Here is a 7611-nt window from a genome sequence, read left to right as displayed (position 1 = left end):
ATCAATACACTTAATTTCGCAGGCACACTGGAGTAAAATATGCACTTAAATCTGACCATTTTATCGGGGGATGCTTAGGCTACTTTATGATTACAGGGCAAGTGTGCATGTCCGTCCATACATATACTTAGTATATGTATGTGTGTATATTGTATTGATTTTCTTTTTTATGTGCCACTTGATGAGCACTCAAATGATTAGATTGCGGCTCTGTGCCTGCTGGCGTTTTAGCGTCTTTATCTATGTACAGTGACGAGCAAAACTGTAACATGGTTTAACACTTTTTGTTTCAGCCACCGCTATATTTCCAAGCTCTAACGACTTTCATACTTTTGCTGTATATTCTTGTTGGTACATCCCTACTCCCTCTCTCATAATGATTTGAAGTCAATACAACAACAATAAAAAAACGAGCAGACAAAAATGTAAATTAAGGCAGATGTTACAGTTTTGCACTCATATATTTTTAAGAACTTTTTATTAATTTTAACGAGAAAAAAGAACTACTAACACAATGTTCAGTACCCTTTTGCTTGTTTTAGTTTCAGGGTGCGATTTGGCATACCTTATTTTTATCTCTGTAAAACTTCTGGAGGTATATCCTCTATATATCCTTAGTTTGCTTTCACAGCTGATGTACTCGATTATACGGACTTGAATACTTAATAAGCTGTGCTTCTAGTTGATTTCGCAAATTCTCGATGAGATTCATGTCCGCGGTTTGTGGAGGTCATTTCAAAATAGCAAATTTTTGCTTTTGTATCCAGTCTTTGCAAACATATGCAGTATGTTTTGGGTAATTTTTCAGCAGAAACTCTCATTTTTCGACTACATCTTGCAAATTTTGTTGAAATATGAAAAGATACTGTTGCTTACGCATAATGCGTACTAACGGACCAACAATATTTTTGAAATACAACCCCAAACAATTAAGATCCTACCACTGTGATTCGCTGTTTGCCGTACATGATGCGCTTAGGCTTAATTTGGGTCTTTGATCCAATACCATGCCCGGCCATCTGATTGAAAGCGATTAATTTAGTCTTGTCAGACCAAATAACATTCAATTGAAACTTTGAAATATGTTTTTTGTTGCATTCTGAACGGCCTAACATATCCCAATAGGCAACGGTTCGGTTTTCGTGCGATGCAGCGAAATGCTGCCACACTCGCACATGTATTATGATCAAGTTTGCTTTTTTCTTCTTTATGATGCCTTTGCGCTCAATTTGGCAATTCTTCGCATCGCTGTCTATTGATTTGCATTAAAGTTTAATACCTTAATCGCTTCTGTAATAGTGGTTGCATCGCTACTTGCTGCTAAGTTCACAAGATATCGTACCGTAATATTTTTTAACAGACTTCCTTTGTCCTTGGGAACACTTTAGGCTATATTTTTTCTAAGTCTTAACAATTTCAAGTAGCAAATTCCAAAATTTTTTGCCACTTTTCGTGCGGTTCCGCCTTTCCGCAGTAAATATATTATTTACATTTATGGTTCCTGATTAACTATGTTATGTACTGGTGATCACTTCTTCAATAAATTCCAATATAGAAAAAAGTCATCTGACTTCCAACTAAGTAAAAGATAACTGTCAAATGCAAAACTGAGAGTGAGTGCAAAACTATAACATCTGCCTTTATTTACATTTTTGTCTGCTGCGTTTGTTATTGTTTTTGTATTGACTTCAAATCATTATGAGAGAGGGAGTAGGGATGTACCAACAAGAATATACAGCAAAAGTATGAAAGTCGTTAGGACTTGGAAATATAGCGGTGGCTGAAACAAAAAGTGTTAAACCATGTTACAGTTTTGCTCGTCACTGTATATTTGAATAAGTACATATGTAAGTACTTATGTTTGGAGAGAAAAAATCATAATCTGTAAACGTTTACCATTCGAACATAGCCCCTAAAGTGCACAGTGTGCAAAATCCACATATTATTTTTTGTTTTCAAAATCGTAGATTTTTGCTTAGAAAGAAAATATTCTAGTCAAAAAATTTTGCCCAGAAACCATATTTGGCCTTGTAATTGTAAGATATTTGTAAAAGAAATTTAGTACATTGGAAAAAAAATGCTTTCAGAAAGTATGTGCTAAATTTTTAATTAGTAGTATTTATTGCAAATTCTTGTGCCACAAAAACTAATTTTGCATAGTTTTTCTTAATTTAAGAAAGTACTTATTTATTCTTACACACAAAGATATGTATGTCTATTAGGGCGGTGCTTAAAGTATAAATAACTAAATTTTTTTAAAGAAAATTTCAAAATTCAAAAGAAGTTTTTCGGGGTCGCTACCAGTGTTTAAAATAATCTTACATATTCTTGAAACTTATTGAAAACATTGATTTCTAAATTTTAAACAGGTTTATAGGGCTTTGAAATGTATATATTATTTTATTTTATTCTTTTAAATCGCAAAATTTCGAAAAAAAATTTAATTGAAATCTGATAAGTTTGACTATCCATTGAAACTTATTCATATAAATTCATAAAATCGCTGAGTTAGCTGGAAAGGGTTAAAAAAAAAATATATGTATATTTTTTTCAATTACAAAACTTCAAAAAAAATAAAAATTTCGTGAATATTAATAAATTTGACATATTATTGAAACTTTTCATATAAATTCCCTGAGATATAGCTGGTAAAATTTAAAATTTTGTCGAATCTTTGCGATGTTTTAATATTTTTTGAAATGGTGTGAAGTTTTCGTAAAAAATAAAGGGGTGTCTATGATGTTTATATTTTAAGGATGACCCTGGTACCTGTATATAGTTGGGTTAATCCTATCGACGATTTTTGGTTTGAATGAATTTTGGTGAGAACGTATAACAAAGTTCTGCAACAGAAAAAATAAATAAAAATAAAAACTTCGAAAGTTCGTAATTTTACAATTTCCTGTCAAGTTTTTTTTGTTTGATTATCACAAAAACTATTATAGTTACACAACTTTAAATCTACGGCTATATATGTATATAGTATATCAAGAAGACTAAAAATAAAAAAAAATATAGAAAAAATACCTACATGTTTGACTGATGTTTTTGTTTTATACAATTTCTTTTACTGATCTTAAAAGATTCAGAAATTTTCGAGAAGATGTGTTTTTTAAGATATTATTTTTGAAATTTGCAAAAATTATTTTTCCAAAGTTCAAAAACTAATTTCCTAAAAAAAGTTGGAGGCATTTATTGTTTAAAAAAATTTAGCCAAACATTTTAATAAGTTTTTGGTTTAACGATTCTGTTTTTTTTTTTAATTTTAAATTTCTGTAATTTTGTTTTCCAATTTTTTTATAGCCCTAAATATCACTTTTAAAACGCGACCGAAACCTTTTTTGTAACTACATTAACTAACTATTGAGATATTAAAAAAATATATATATATAAAAACTAGCAAAAAACCGGCAACCCTGAAATTTAGAACTTTGCATAACTTAGGATTTTTTTTTAAATTCTGTTCCACTGACAGGACTTAGTTATATGATTAAGGAAAGTTCTGACCAAACTTCATTCAAATTAAAAAAGTTCGATTCCAACCATTGGTCGATTGGACGTGGATTGACTCACTTATGTATATTTATATATATCTGTAAACACTTCTGCTGATATTTCAAAGAACTAAAGTGATTTAAGAAGTTATAATTTTAGAAGCAAAAATAACAAAATTTTCTACAAAAATTTTAAGTTTTATTCAAATTTTAGCAAACTATCTTAAAAATTTCAAACATTATATGGAAACCCAATGATTAAGTGCTCCACAAAAAAAATGGCCGAACTCGACTTAAGTTGATCTTCCAAGTGCTCACAATTATTATTTACATATTTACAAAAGCAATTGCCAGAATCTAACAAAATGCTATTGAGTGATCAGTAAATAAATATTTATTTAGATAAACTGTTTGCCTTCGCCGCTCTCTCGCGACTGAACTGATAACTTAGCGCTAAGCTAAATTCAATTAAGCGCGATAACAAAGCACAAAAAGTGGACATAACTTTTTTTGAGTAAAAGAAAAAAATTCGATTATAAAGTCAAATAAGACGCAGTGCATAAATGTATAAATATAAAACATACAAATACAATAACATACCTCGCAAATAAACGGCAAATCGGCTCGGCGATTGCCTTCAATTTTGAAAGGGCGCCGTTAGGTAAGTAAAACTGCAGCGGCTGAATAACAGGTGGGCGAAATGCGTCGCACGCTGGCTGTGGTTCTCGAGCGGAAGTGCAAATATTTTTGTGTACTGTAATGCAAGTTGAACGCACAAATATATGTAATTTCGCGTTACACTACAAATATTTTCACTCTGGAGTATTTTCGTGTGTATTACAAACTTTTTTTTTGCAGTTTAATAATAACAATCGTGCGGTAATACTGCGTTTTGTTCGATAATTCGTTAATTACACTTTATTTGGCAAAAATAAGTTAATAATTTTTAAAAAATGTATGTTTTATTTTTTATACATTTTTTCACAGTTAGACAAGTTTTTTACACCAGTCGTCTTGCTGCAGCTTTTCACTGCGCTTTAAACAAAAATACTCGTAAATTAATGCAAAAAATTGTCACAGAATTTCTAGTTTTCGCTACCAGTTTTAAATCGGTTTTATTTGCTGTTTATTTTTTATGTTTCTACTTTTTACTCATTAAACGTCTTGTGCTAGAAGGCAGATATGCGTATGTATGTATGTATGTATGTATGCATTCACGTATATTTTCAATTCTAACCAGTATTTTAAGTCACTGCACTCCCCACCTTTACTTTTTACACTGCAACCACCCACCAGTTGAGCCACAACTTATTGCTTCGAGTAGGCAGCCGTAACAGCTGTTGGTTGGTGCATTTACAAAAAAAAAAAAACCAACAAAATATCAATTTTGTTTAACACTCCACAAAAAAAGGCAACTAAACCAAATGTCGTCTAATGTTCACTGTTTATAAATTCTTTGGCTTCGATTTAGCGCCTGAACACAATTACGTTTGTACGTACATATGTATGTATGTATGTATATAGAAAAGTTAAAATCGTAGAAATTTTCTTCGTTCCTATGTTATTAGTCCACAAAGGCATTCGTTTTCCATTTTCGTTTGTTAAGAATGAAGAATTATGAATGGCACAAGCGAATATGTAGATATGTATGTGTGTAGTAGAGTTCTTACTTTTTTATTCAAGTCTTGCAAAAAAAAAAAAAACACAAATGTAGGTACCAGGATTTGTTATATATTTGCGCATGCGCCACCATCCGCCCGACAAGCAAGTAACGTTTTAACCAAAAGACCGCTCGTGAGAAACTAAACTAAACGTAGGTACTGAAATTTGTATGCCCATCCAACTGAACGAACGACTGCAATAAACGCACTTGTTGATCATGATCGTGAGCTGGTAAGGCGTACGCTCCGCTGTGACATTGTGGCTCCCCAACAATTGGTGTGGAGCATACTCGTAACCAGTGTTGCCATTTTGGGGCTTTTGGAGCTAGATTTAGCTCTTTATTATCCTATTTAGCTATGAAAATTGGGATTTAGCTCCTAGATCTTTTTTTTTGTTAGCTATTTTCAAAATTGGCCAGCACTTTTTTAGCTCCAGAAAGTTTGAGTTGTATTTGGTAATACATTAAAATTGAAAATCTGTAATTTCATTGTACAAGTGTGGACTAAAATTCATTTGGCTTTGGCGAATTCAGGCTATTTTCGATACCTTTATGTTAATCTCTTCCGATTAATTCTTAGAAAAGTTCCAGTCCTAATGAAAATGGCGCGCGGATTTTAACAGTTTGTAGAGCATTTTGCATGCATACATATAAGTGTTATAAGAGCCGTAGCAATAAATTCGAAATGTATGCACCTTATGTTGGTTGTAATAATTTTTTTTCAGCACTTAAATTTATAAAATTCATTATTTTTACTAAAACTTCGGAAAATGTAACAGCAATTTTATGTCAATAAATGCTCAACTTTTAAAACAATTGAGCTCCAAGCGAAGTTGTTTTTCTGGCAACACTGCTCGTAACTTTGACTTTGTTGATTTTGTTAGTTTGGCGTGCGCGCGCGTGTGTGTGTGTGTGGGTACCCGTAGGTAAGTGTGTGCGTGAAACGGAAATGCCACAGTGCTCCAATAGAGCCACTACTCCACTTGGAGTCTACAGTTATGCTCTGTATGTACTCGTATGTGTACATGTGTGCAATGTGTGCGATGTGTGCGTGAGTGCATTTGGCGCGTGAGTGCATTTGGCGCGTGTTTCGTTCCAATATCTTTTTGTCTACGACTACTATAGAACAACTATCAAACGACAACAAAAAGTCGTTTCTATTCCACAGCAAGCTCAGTGCGAGAAAAAGAGTCAATCAGAATTAATTAATAGCTGTGTGGTGTCAGTACCAGAACAAATAAGCTGCAGCGATTAGATGCTCTCCATGATCAAGTATAGAGCAGGCATCAAAGCTGAGCAATGAATGCCACACTAACTGAGCATTTCTTATTATTTTACGCGCCATTTGGGTAACTATGTATATATATACCTTCATATATACATATACATATGCACATTAGACCGCAGCAGAAAAAAAGTTCGCCGCACACCCCTGAGGCTAAAGTATTTTTGCAAGCAATTTCGAAAACATTTTCGTTAAAGTATGCGATATCGATTTACTCGATGAGAAAATTTCTGTTGTTTCCAACTTCATTGACCTTAAGTAAACCATTCAACATAGTACTTACCCACCAGATCTCAGTTTGTACCACCCTAGTGATTTCTCGATATCTGTATGTATGTACTTACATGCAAATAAATACTCTTATCATTTCTCCCGAAGCAAGTACTTGGTATCGATACTTTTTTACAATATTTGCTATGTGGCAACGGTATGCATGCGACTTTTTGTTTAGAAAACTGCAGCTCTTTTTACATTGCATTTGCTCAGTGCAGTACTCTTTTAATTTTTTATTGAAGATATTCACGATATAGAGAGACAGTATTTGAATACTCTGATGAGGTCAAATATCTAGTTTTAACCTTTGATAAGAGGCTGAGTTGAAGCTCATACTTTTAGTAAAGTCAACTCCATTGTTTAGTATTCAAAACATTACAAACCACTGCAATTTAAATAAACTGCAAAGATTGTTTTCGCTCTCGGTTACAGGAGCAATGGAAAATTGCTCAATCACTGCTCTGGACGCACACTTCTAAGATGAAGTCTGTTGCACATTTTCGTTTTAGCAGCAACATTTTCGAGAGTATTGAAACTACCAACAACAGAAGTTACTGCTTTGGCGGTCACCAGGGCCCTTTCCAATAAGATAATCCCCTCCAAGTTCGTTAAAGCATGTTTTTTGAACGGGGTAACAATTTGCTGGATACCACCCAACACACTGCTTTAGCCAGGCTAAGCTCTTTGATTATCCTTTCGGTAGAAAGATCATGAATCTCTTAAACAGATATGCAATCAGGTTGCTCGTTGGGTATAGAACCGGTTATACACAGCAGCCCAGTGGGAGAAATAGTAAGGCATTTCTTATGAGTTTTAGATTCTAATATTGTTCAATTTGTAATCAGCATTCTAATATTACATTTACATTGGACCAAAATGCGTGATTTGAAATCAGTCAT

General features: G+C 33.1%; 1 protein-coding gene across 1 annotated transcript in view; it reads right to left on the bottom strand.

Moving 5' to 3' along the window:
* LOC118747360 overlaps nucleotides 1-7611 on the bottom strand; it is a 27313-nt gene that overhangs the window by 18826 nt on the left and 876 nt on the right. The gene's annotated exons all lie outside the window — the stretch shown is intronic.

This window comes from Rhagoletis pomonella, unplaced genomic scaffold (assembly GCF_013731165.1).
Source record: "Rhagoletis pomonella isolate Grant_MI unplaced genomic scaffold, Rhpom_1.0 Rhpom_scaffold_00011, whole genome shotgun sequence".
NCBI classification, from domain to species: Eukaryota; Metazoa; Arthropoda; class Insecta; order Diptera; family Tephritidae; genus Rhagoletis; species Rhagoletis pomonella.
The sequence above is the reverse complement of the archived record's forward strand: the minus strand, read 5'-3'. Positions and strand labels throughout refer to the sequence as shown.